The following is a 13,306-nucleotide window of genomic DNA, read 5'->3' as shown; positions in this document are numbered from 1 at the left end:
AAACCCTGCAAATTGGGTAGGAAAATCTAACACCTCTTCAGCTCTAATTACACTCACAAAGGCTGCTACATGATCTCTTGGGTCTCTGTTTCATGTGTATTTCTTGTTTACCCATTTCTGCACTTGAGAAGGTCTAATTCTGCGATGGTCTACAAACCTCATCATTGGATCACCCCGTCCAAGTCGATACACCTCCTCAAGCCTTCTGTAATAGGCTGGTTTCTCTCCCAATGGTGCTCCTAAGCCATAATTTCTAACGGTTCTCGCTGGAGGTGGTGCTTCTCTTTGAACTCATTCTATGGGTGGTCCTCCAGGCTCTGTCGACCCTTGTGTCTTTGTCTTACACTCTGCTTGATACCTTGAATAGTGTGGTGGTTCTTGCAAATCCCTGAGCCCTCGTGCGGCTTGATAACCATCTCGGTTTCGGTCTGGTTCCATTGTTGCACTCTGTCGAAGCCATGCCTACAATGATGGCTAGTTTGCTGGTTGGTCTTGGTTGTTGAATGCTTGCGGTCGGGTGGAATGTGAGGTAGTGTCATACTCGTCAGAAAAAGGATTCGTTGACTTGCTTGGGGTGTGGGCTGCTCTTGGCACTTCCTTAGGGGTATATGCTGGTGCTCCTGGACCTGTTGCTCTTTCTACTTCCTCTGGGAGAATACGTTGGTATTCTCGCCCATATCAATCAACAAAAACTATGCCCTTCCCCGTAGCAGTTTCATAAGAGAATAAGTAAAGAACCTTGTCTTTGCTTAGTTTGTTTACGTATGGTTCTTTGCTACGAAAGTAAGAGACAATACCCTCACTCTCATGTTTGTAGATTCCCACATTCTCGTTGTAAGTTGGAACCCTGGTTGTATTCTTATCATACATAAAAATAGCTCCGAGCCGATCAATGTTTGGTGGCGGTTCTTGAGTTTCTGAAACCATTTTCCCTTTTGCCACGTTATCTCCATATCTGTTGTAATCTTCAGGGTTGCTAACTATTAAATAGTGGTTCCCCTTTTCGTCTCGGAATCTATCTCCATCATCATACACTCGGATTATCTCCAGTCTTTGTGCTGGCCTCTCTTCAATACAAATGCACTTGCGGCCTCGATAGTCAGAATAGACTAGGGCTCCTCTTGAGTTTGTTCCCTCTAAGAAGATCATCGTGAGCCTGGAATCATTCAAAGGATTTTGGGAGGTGCTTCCTCCTCGCATAGGTCCATCATAGGTGAAACCTCCTGGCTGTTTACTGTCCATCATGAAGAAAGATTTGTCTGACGAAGTGTCAGTATCACTACCTTCCTCAATAATCGGTGCTAGCGGATCTAGCCTTGCCTGAGTTACACTCTCTTCGGTGGACACTAAGCTACCTTGATCACCTGCCACCTTCTGGTCTCTAACAATGTATCTTCCTAATCTTAAATTCATCAAACTTATCAATGCAAATTATCACAAATTCAACCACTCACCTGGCAATGGGTCAGTTTCTGCACAACTTCTTGCTTTGTTGCTGAATATACCTGTACACAAGCGTTTTAAGTTCGGCAATTGAATCAAAGCATTTATCTACTAGAAGTTATCTTAGTAATGATTGGTATAACTGGAGAGTTAATCTCAACCACTACTATATTTTATACACTGCTGATGTTCTGGATTAAATTTGCCAATCTGAAATAGTATTTCCCTCAGATGTTGGTCAATTTGCGCGAAAAAGTCTGAATTCAGTCCTTGCTTCGTCAAATGGGCAAACAAGGTCCAAATTCACTTCTGAAAGAAGTTCTGGAACCCTTAAGCCAAATGGAACCTCACTGTCTAGGCCAGGTCAAATTTTCTCTGCAATATGCCCCAATAGACATCCTACGTGTAGGATATCTCCTGTTGTTTTTTGCCTAGATTTTTGCACTGTTGTTTCCCTTTGTTGTGTTGAGCTTACAGTTGCTTTTACTTTTTAATTTGGACACCTATTAGCTAGTCAATGAGTCAGAAATCTGTTCCGACGGCCTGTTGATGGTATTGATCGGTCTAATCAACTCCAAATTGGACCAAAATTGACTAGGAGGCTTGCCTTAGGCTATATAACACCTTACAATGCTCAAAGTCAAAGTCTGGCTTCATTTTCTTGCATTAGACATCCTACGCGTAGGATGTCTTTTTCATCAAAATGACTTTAAACTCAAGACTCAAGCTCCCCTTGAGTTGCTCATCACTTTGGTATACTCAGAATTCAGTTTGGAGTCCCAAATCACTCATAAAACATCCTACGCGTAGGATGTCTTTTTGGCCTGTTTGACCCCCGATTTGTCCCACAGCTTCCCCTTGATGTCAGTATTCCAATGGTATGCTTAGATTTTGATTTGGATGTCAAAAGTCCCAATCTTCAACTATTTTTTCTTTTTCAGTCAAAAGTGCTAAAGACCACTTTGTACCCAATTTTCTTACCCAAATGAGGTGAAACCCCTTTCAGTCACTCAATATATCATGCAAGACATACTCATGCAACCAACTTATGGTTTTGGTCTCAAGTTAATGTTTTGGCACTATTTGGGTAGGATGTCTAGCAATTTCAGTCTATCTGGCGTTATCCTGTCAAGATATGGCCAAATTTCCACTTTCCAGTTGAAATTAGGGTAAACCCTACCTTCTGAACACACTGGTCAACTCCAAATCCCAAAATTCCTACCAGATTGTCCTGTAGACATCCTACGCGTAGGATGTCTATTGGCTTAAAATTAAAGTCTTTTCTGACAGGAATGCTCCTAATGCTCTGTAGATATATCAAAAACACTCACAGTAACTTTTGGACTTCACTTAGGCTTTCAACCACACTTTTGCGTCTTTTTGCATCTTTTACAAACTTGTAATGATTCTACCAAGCAAGTGTACATGCATGATATGCTCTAGATCCGAATCATGATGTCCTACTTACTCTACTCCTACTTATCATGAAGAAATGGTGATAATGGTGTTTTTGGTTGCTTTTTGGCCTCTCCGGACTCTCAAGCTCTCCTCTCACCGCTTCTACCACTCCAACTCCTTCTCTAGAACTCGAATACTACCTAAAACTACCTAAGTCTACCTCCTCTACCTAAGTCGAAGGATCTAGGCCAGACACACGCTTCCTAGACTCCCTCTAAGACCTAGAGAGTCCTCCACCCTCTGATCCTATGTAAATGTAAAGCGAGACTCTTGGCTAGCCAAAAATCCCAATCCTCAAGGATTAGTCTCGGTCAGCTACCTAAGGTTTTCGTCCCCGGCAGCAGCGCCAATGTTGGACGGATACGCCGCGACGGACGTGAGCACAACGAGAACTCACCTAACATATAATGTCAGCTAAGGACGAAGCTCGACCCGCAGGCGCATGGAAGCAAGCATAAGGTATCAACCTACACTCAACCGACTCCTAACTAATTCCTACAGAGGTCTCTACCAATTGTTTAAGTCACAGCCTTCAAAGAGTACAAAAGAGGAAACTTCCTACAACGCTTGCTAGAGCCGAACACCCATCAAACACTTTTGAAACACCATAGAACTTGAAGGAGACCCTACTTATACCTATAGGCCAGTCTCCCTAAGGTCTATGAACCAAAATCACGACCCAAAACAACCGGTGCAGAAACACGTAGGATGTTTGGCCGAAATCTGCAGGTCTTCGGTTTTGAAATCTGAAGTGCCTAATGTGTAGTTCTACTCAATGTGAACGCGTGGATATGCTGCAATGCGAAATCAGATAGCGTATGCTCACCCAAACAATCGATGAAGCTCGTAGAAGAAGCTCGCAAAGCCGGACCGTACGCGCGCAATGTTGGTATCGGCGCGTAGCTCTAGTCAGGGGCAACACGCTGCACTTCTCCGCACTCGATTCCGACCACCGTAGCACACGTAGCGTCAAGACGAAGCTCACACTCTCTCTCTCTCTCGTACACAGTACGCTCACTCACAGACTTCAAACTTTCTTTTCAAAAATGACAAAAGGTTTTTTGCATTAAGGTCAAAAAGTGGTATATATACCTTACAACTTCTCAAACCTAAAGTTCCACAATCAACCATCTACTCAATCTAACTATCAAAACTAGGATACAATCTGGAAACTTCTGTAAGTCCCAATATTTACAAGGTGAAAAATCGGGTTTTCCTCAATGAATGAATAATTACAAAAATAATAGTCCGCCGAGTAGTTAGATTCCGTGGGGTGTGTCCAGCTTCTAACATACGCGTAGGATGTCTTAGTGCTTAGAATTTCCCCAAACTTGAGCCACAGCTTCCCCTTGATATCAGCAACCCAATGCTATGCTGAGATTTTAATTTGGATGTCAAAAGACCCCAAAACTAGCTATCCTTGCCTTTTTCAGTCAAAAATGCTAAAGTCTGTTCAATCTTCACTTTCACTAACCCAAATGAGATGAAATTTATCACATGCACTCAATACAACATTTAGAACATGCCTATGGAGTCATCCTATGGTTTGGTCTCAAAATTAGGCCTTGGACACAATTTGGGTAGGATGTCTAGAAATTCTCGTCTTTTGGTCTTATCCTGTCAAGATATGGTCAAGTTCCCCTTTCCAGGTGAAAATAGGGTAAAACCTACCTTCTGAACACACTGGTCAACTCAGACTTTCAAAATTTCTACCAGATCACGCTATAGACATCCTACGCGTAGGATGTCTACTGCTGTTTTTCTGAGATTGAAGTGTCCCTGATGCTTCCTTATGCTCTCAGCAAGTGCAAGTATGCTTCACAATTGCAAAAACATGCAAAAATCACTCAATTAAGCCTTTGCTGAAATTTTACGTTTTCTGACTCCGCCTTTTGGCTTTTGGTCTCAACAAAATTAGGGAAAAACACCCAAGTCAATATGTTACTAGGGTAAAACCTACCCTCTGAACCCACTGGTGCAGTCAGAATTTTCAAATTTGGTCTCCAGAACCCTCTTGAGACATCCTACGTGTAGGATGTCTATGTTTACAAAATTGCAGGTTTTCTTCACAGAACCCTTGCAAATGCTCTTTTATATGCACAGCATCAGTCAGTCATACAAAAATATCCACAAAAGCTTGTTTAATGCACCCTCAAAAGCACACTTTTCCGTGATTTCAAATGCAATCAAGCACTTTAGCAAATAATTCAATGCTGAATAGCTCTAGATCAGAATCGGATCACTTACCTAAAGCTACTTCTACAAATCATATGGGGTTTTGCATCTATGAGTAGAAAAACGCTTGACTGTCACACACGGACTAGTAAACGCTTTTATCACCTCACAAATCACTCGACCACCAACAACTACTCTAATCCACAATTCCTAACTAAAGCTATCTAGTCGCATACCCTCGGCAAGACACACGCTTCCTGGCTATCCACTTGATCACGGAATATCCTCTTCTGGATCCACTTAAGAAAAACGCTTTCTTTAGCCGAAACTAAATCAAGCAACCATCACACGATTGTTAGGAGGAAACCTACTTAGGTCCTTGTGTCCCCGGCAGCGGCGCCAATGTTGGATGGGAGCGACTCACACACCCATGAAGTGCATGTAAACACTACCTAGATCAACGTAATGTCAATCGAGGACACATATGACACGATAGGCACACGGAGGAAATCTCTTTAGCTTGTCAGGCTGAGACCATCCTACACATACAACACTCTGGAAGGCCAACTAAACCACAATCAAGAACCTCACTGCTCTCAATACACCACCTAGCCACATACACACATACGGAAGGTAACTCACCTAATCATTCCAGATTCATACGAAACTTAAGGAACATCATCCCCTCACTAGGATACACCTGTCCCTAAGCTTCTACACTCAAAACCCTCACTCTAAACCCATCTACGGAAAACGTGTAGGATGACAGAGCATAATTTTGAAAGTGCCCGAAACTGAAATTTATGAGTACCTATGCGTAGCTTAGGTCGCCACGATTCTATAGACTACTAGCACGTAGAAAACAGACATCGTTTGATACACTTATGACCACAAATAGCTCGTAGATGCCTCGGCGTGTGCGCTTCATCTCGCGTGGAATGCTTGGCGTTGTTGCGTTGCTCTCCTCGAGCCTACAGCAATGGTGCAGTCGGATCTCCAATGTGTTGAGTGAGCAGGGCGTAGCGAGAGGATAAAGCTCACGCTCACTCTCTTTCTCTCTCACACATAGTAGACGGCACGCTAAGTTTTGATTATGATTAAAGTCCTTTTACAAAATGACCTAGGTACCTTATATACTAAGGCTACCTTAGGTTTAACCAAAAATGGGGTTGAAAGGGTCAAATGGCTTTGTATTTACAATCTAGAAGTGCCATTGCACCCCGGCTTCTGAGACTAGAATAACTACTCATTACAAATGACGTTTATAGCCATAATCCGTAGCAGTTCATAACTCGCAAAAGATAAGACTTTGGTACGAAACTTGAGTTATTTTGTGTTGTTGACCCTGCAGTCAACACCATGCACCATAGCCGCGGTTATACACCATACTATGGTGGCTTTTCGAATCAATTTCCAAACAAGGACTAAGAGAAATTCTAAGCCCATGGAAAACAACGCTTCCAATGAGCCTAAGGGGAAGGACAATGTCCAAAAGTCTCCTAAGGGCAATTCCAATAACAATAAAACTAAGGAGAAGGGAGTTTACAAAAACCAAAACAAGATCTCTCCTGAAGAGCTTGAGCGTTATCACAAGGATAATTATCGTTTCAAGTGTGGCAAGCAAGGGCATGCGTACTGCGCTTATCCCCAAAAGAACACCCGCCATGAGCCTCCTAGAACTACCTTGGTCAAAATTCAAGAAGAGGAATATCACCACAAAGGACCTCCTCTATGCCTTGTTTGGGGAAAGGTAAGAGCACATGATGCTTTCATTCTCTTTGACCCTGGTTCTACTCACAATTTCATATCCACAGAGTTGACCACCAAGCTAGGCATCCAAGCCTATGAGATGGGAGATGTCATACCCGCAGATGGTGCTTTCAAGGGTGTAAGACAAGGGAAGCTAGAGCCTGAGAGTCCACCACCCAACCACCCATTATATAGGCAAGCCCCTGGCCCTTTGCCCTAGTTGAACTCCCCGTTCAACACCGCCTAGCCCGGCCCTACCCTTGTCTAGTCCGGCCTTGCCGGTGTCCTGACATTCCTCCCCCCTTAAGAAGAGTTTTCTTCCTCGAAAACAAAAGTGGAGAACTTCTTCTTAAGAACACTACTGTTTTCCCAAGTGGCACCTTCTTCAGGTCGGTCTTTCCACTTGATTAAGGCTTGTTGATATACGTGTTGGCGTGTACACAACTCATGATAATCAAGAACACATTCAGGTTCATGCGGTAGGGTAGGAGGTTCAATGAAATCAACCAAAACCTGTTGGTCAATGACATTGTCATCCCCATGTAACCGCTTACGTAAATGGCTTACATGAAACACCGGATGAATGCAAGAATGTGAAGGTAGTAATAATTTGTAGGCACAATCACCTACTCACTTGAGTATTTTGAAAGGCCCACGATAATTTAGGCGATGGCCCAGTTTTCAGACTTTCTAAATGTTCTAGCACACGTAAAAATACTTCCTTCCCTTCTTGCCGACGTTTCTCATCAGCGTACTTCTTATACCAATCCTGTGCTTGCCGGACATTCTGACAAGCAAGTTTCAGCATGTCCATGTGGTCTTGGAGAAAATCCTTAACCTGTTGGAGTTTTTTGGTTGCCAACCCCACTGTAACTAGTGACCTAGGTTGAAACCCGTACATGAGCATGAAAGGACTAAAACTTGTTGTGACATGCTTAGCACTATTGTAGGCAAACTCAAGAATAGGTAAGTATTCTTCCCAATCTGACTATTTTTTGCTGACGTATGCTCTTAGCATATCCTCTAGCACCTGGATAACCCATTCCATTTGACCATCCGTTTCTGGATGATAAACCATAGTGAGGTTTAGTTGTGTACCCAATTGTTAAAATATAGCTCTCCAAAAGTGGTTGTTAATCTTGGGATCACGGTCACAAAAAATGTTACTTGGCAAACCATACAATTTGTATAGATTGTCCACAAATAACTTGTCTAGTTCTGGTGTCTTAACCGTTGATGTGGTTGGAATAAACTTACATAGTTTAGTCAACCTGTCTACAACCACCCATACTGAGTCATGACCTCGTATAGTGGTTGGTAAACCTAGAATAAAATCCATAGAGATGATGTAAGACTCCTCCTGCTTTCAGGCACTCTGCCTTGTTAACTTGACATTTTTGGCAGTGCAAGACATAAGCTTGAACAAAGCCATGTAGACCTGGCCAGTAAAACTATCGTCGTACGAGAGCATAAGTTTTTCTAATCCCCGGGTGCCCTGCACTTAGACTATCATGACATTCATCAATAATTTGGCACCGAATGTCTGTGTCCATCAATACACAAACTCTCCCCTTGTGGAGTAGGTATCCATTGTCGATGGTAAAATGCTTCCATCATTGTAGTTCATCACTTGATAAAGGAGAACTAGGTGTGGATGTTAAGTGTACACAACCGTCATTGGAGTGAGAAGGATCCCTCTTTTGAACATGGCTCCACACTTTGGAGTATGATTCATCATGCTCATATTTGCCCTTGAGAGAATCTAAAAATTCATTATGAAGTTTCGTGAACAAGAGCGTATTGATTTTTGGCATTCAACTTAGAGCATCTGCCACTATATTGTATCGGCCTTTGCGATACCTTGGCGTCATATTCGTGAAGGATCTTAGCCCACCTGGATTTTCAACCCTTTAAGTCCGTTTGTTGTGTAAACCATTTGATGCTTTCATGGTCAAACACAATCTCGAACTGAGCACCATACAAATAATGCCGCCATATCTTTAAGACAGCCACTATTGCATAGAGTTCGCGTTCAGAAGCAGAATAGTTCTGCTCAACTGCATCAAGCTTCTTGCTTTCAAATGCAATCGGCCATCCGTCTTGTAACAGGACTGCTCCAATAGCACGGTCACTGGCATCCATTTCCAAAACAAATGGTTTCAAAGGATCTACAATAGCCAGTATAGGAACTGTAGCTAGTGCACCCTTGAGCGTATCAAAATTGTGTTGTTAACCGGATCCCCACTGAAAAGCTTTACCTTTGCCTTTTAGTTGATCCGTCATAGGAACAAGCATAGTTTTAAACGAATCTTCGATAAAAACCTACAAATCCTAAAAGTATCTGTAATTCTTCCAGATTTTTAGGAGGAGGCCATTTCTTGATGGTATCCACTTTGGATTGATCCATGTATAGGACATTAGCTGAAATAACATGCCCTAAATAATGAATTTTATCTTTAGAAGATCACATTTAGATTCCTTGGCATATAACTTGTTTTTGCGTAACAACTCAAATAGCTGCCTGAGATGTTGTAAGTGTTCTTCTTCAGAAGCACTATGACTAGGATGTCATCGAGGAAAACAATGACAAATATGCCCAAATATGGCTTCAAGACACTATCCATAAGTGTAATGAATGTCGTGGGCTCATTGGTTAACCCAAAGGGCATTACCAAAAACTCGTAGTGTCCAAACCATATTCGGAATGAAGTTTTAGGTATATTTGCAAGTCAAATACGGACTTGATGATATCCTAACCACAAATCTATTTTCATAAAAGATGCGAGCATGAGTAAACTTATCAAACAACTCATCTACTCTTGGAAATGGGTATTTGTTCTTAACTGTAACCGCATTTAAGCCCCAATAGTCTACGCACATGCGTATACTGCCGTCCTTTTTCTTCACTAAGAGGATAGGTGAAGCCCATGGTGAAGAACTGGTTTATAAACCCTTTGCTAAGGTAGTCAACAAGTTGACCTTCCACCTCAGCAGCCTCTGAATAACTCATACGGTAAGGTGGTTTACTAACAGGTTTACAACCTGTAGCCACGCCAATGCTATGTTCTACTGATCATGTCAGCGGTAATACTGATGGCAAATCATTAGGAAATACATCTTGAAATTCCTTTAATAATTTCTATAATTGACTAGCAACATTTGCTTGTTTAGAATTAGCAATTGGTGGAATAGAGGAGAGAGAAGCATGCGGCATTGAGGAATGTTCAACAGACTCAATGTTAGAAAGAAAATGAGACAGTGAGTAACACAGGAAAAACTGATCTATTTCATTATCAAAAACAAGCTGCATAAGCTCAGCGGTACAAATGAGTGGTGATGAAGGTACATCTTTTTCTCCTAACAACAACACATGTGCGCCATGGGATTCAAACATCAAGCTATTGTGCTCATAGCTATGCTTTAGTGATGGTCCTAGGCTATGCAACCACTCCCTAGCAAGAACCACATCAGCCCTTTCCATGTTCATAACGTGAAAATCCAAACATGTAGAGTACCATTGTACTTCCAATGGAACAGCTTGGCATGAGTATCCCATATTTCAGTATCATGTCCATTCATCATTGCTACCTTTTAGTGGTGGGTACTCGGAGTTTGAGGCAGTTTGAGCTTTTTCATCAATCCGTAGCTGATGAAAGTGTGAGTAGCACATTCATCTACCAAGATGCACACTTTGTGCCCTTGCACATATCCGTGCATACGTACTAACTCATGTGGTCCAAAGGTTGGTTGCCACATGGAAGCTGTGAGACAGCATTCATGCACCACCTCAGTGTGTGTTACGTCTATTATAGAGAATTTTGAGGAAGACTCAAGAGGCAGCAGTTGCACCATGTGCACTGCTTTCTCCTTTCCCTGAGCAGTAGATTTCCCCTTGGGGCAATCCTTTTTTCCATGACCTCTTCCTAAACATTGAAAACATAACTTTTCTTTCTTGACTTTATCAAAATCCTCAGGAGAGAGAGGACCCCTGGACCCCTTGGGTTTTTTAGATGCATGTGAATTAGCAACTAGAAATTTTCTTTTATTGTGCCCATACTAAGTGCATGTATTACCATGTATACTAGCAGGCATGTGACTATTATGTGTTTTCTTCTCATCAGGATCATCATGAATATGTGCTTTCACTATGGCTTCCTCAAGTGTTTTAGGGTCTTGGGTCTTGACATACTTCTTAAGTTCCGGTGTCAGACCTTGTATGAACCCCCATACTTGTTGAAAGGCATCCAAGCCTTCCAACTTGAGGATAACGTCCCGATAGTGAGATATCTAGTCAAGGAGTGATGGGTATTGGCGCATGGAACATGTGTCCCAAGCCGTCCAATTCTGATCGGCCTCGTTTGTAGGCAAACATTCTTTGCTAAACATTTCTTCAAAAGCTTCCCAACTCTGTGGTATGATGTTCTTCTCCTTGAGAGACATCCACCATTTGTAGGCCTTGCCTTCCAAATTTAAACTCGTGTGCAGAGCTCTGATTGCATCCGGAGTACACCGTAAGGCGTGAGTTCCATCCCACTTGCTGAGAAAGATATTCACTGCATCCTTATTGCGGTCTCGGTCTTCTCCCTTAAAAATTGGTGGTTTAGTGTTCTTTAACAATTCATCCACCTCTTTGGCAGTGGGAGTATGCAACGTATCAGCAGTTGGGCCTTGCCCTAGATCAGAAATGCCCTGCCCTTCTGTGGTAACGTGCTCATGCATGTGGGTGTCAGCAGGACTCTTAGACTGTTGATGCATTAATTGAATTACTAATGTGGATGGTCCAGTAACATTTTCATTTAAAGCTTTAAAATTTTCATCCATGACTATCATGCATGTCTGAAGTGCACAAAATTCTTGAATATTGAGCAATTCGTAAGTATCTTCTCCTATCGTAGCGTCGCGGGTACTCTCCTTGAGAGGATCCAACCGCAAGCCATCATTGGTAGGATCAGGAGTACTTTGCTCAAAATCGAATGCCATATTGATATCCAAATCCATGGCTACACAGTGCGGTGAAAGAAGTACTCAGAAAAAATACCTGATATTGAGAGCACTCAAAAAGTATAGGAGCCTTGCTAACTTCTTCAAAATAAAGAGTAGTACGGTGGAAAATGATTTGAATTGTCCGCCGTATATGGAATTCCACTAGCTTTTGATAGTCGAATCAATTAGGCTTGAAAGCGGTAATTGATGCCAAAAAAAACTTATTCTGAAACTTCACCAAATTGGTTGTCTTGAAATTTTTGAGTTTCTGCATAATACGTAGGAAATTGTTGTCGGAATGGGTGCCGGATTCGTTGATGCCGCCTAACTCGGCCTTGCCGTACTCGCACGTAGTGGAGGGGGGGGGGGGGGGGGGGGGGGGGGGGGGGGGGGGGGGGGGGATTCCCACTATGGGTACGACCCCTTAAGCTTACAATTGTTGTATATGGCCACTACCCTAAGGGGGTGGGCACCCTTCAAGTGGGAAAAAGGAATGCACAGTTGGCTATGGCGCCAAACAGGCAGCGTGCAGAGGCTTTGAGAGCCTAGGGCGGTCGATGCAAATCCCGAGGGGCTTCGGCCCTGTGTTGTAAAACTCCCAGTACGGCCTTGCGCTGCTAACGAGCCCGTGCGCCTTCGTTTTGGTGCTCCTGTACCCGACAGTCCTCCCTTGCCATGATCGTGTGCCCACGGGCTGTGTCTTCGTCGACGACCTTGCTAAGGGGTGATCCCCACTGTGTAAGACCCTGACATGCAAGCCTTGAGTGGCTAGAAAGCACCACGCCCTTCCCCCTTCCCCAAAATAGACACAAGCTTTGATACCAGTGTAAGACAAGGGAAGCTAGAGCCTTAGAGTCCGCCACCCAACCACCCATTATATAGCCCAATCCCATGTCCCTTTGCCCTAGTTGGACTCCCCGTTCCACATTGTTCCTAGCCCGGCCCTACCCTTGTCTAGTCCGGCCTTGCTGGTGTCCCCACAAAGGGGCCAGAAGCTTCAGTCACTCCCTAAATTGGGAAATTGAGGCTTCATGTCCAAAGCTATGTGGACAAAGAGGAATTCTTTATCTCTCCTCTCAAGCAGGAGGATGTAATCCTAGGGGCACCATGGTTTGATTGCATGGCTGCCAATGTTAAATTCCTTGAAAGGAAAATCTACTTTAAGTAGTACAAGAAAAAAGATATGTACATAGATGCTAAGGAAATGGGTAACACTATACCCATTGTCATACGGAAGCCTTCAATAAGTCAATAAAGAGCTCTATTTCCTGTACATGATTTTTGTTAAAGATTCTCAAAATGAGCCTAATGCTTTAGCAAAAGAAAATATAAACAATCACAAGGAATTAGAGTTATCCAATTTTCTCAAGGGGTTTCAAGATATCTTTATTGACGACATACCTTGTGAACTACCTCCTCAACAAGGCAATGATGACCATGCAATTGAACTTCTTCTAGGAAGTTTACCGCCTAATAAACCTCCTTATAGAGTTTCTCA

Source organism: Adiantum capillus-veneris, chromosome 7 (assembly GCF_014529385.1).
Source record: "Adiantum capillus-veneris isolate H3 chromosome 7, ASM1452938v2, whole genome shotgun sequence".
Classification (NCBI taxonomy): Eukaryota; Viridiplantae; Streptophyta; class Polypodiopsida; order Polypodiales; family Pteridaceae; genus Adiantum; species Adiantum capillus-veneris.
Note: the sequence above shows the minus strand (reverse complement) of the source record.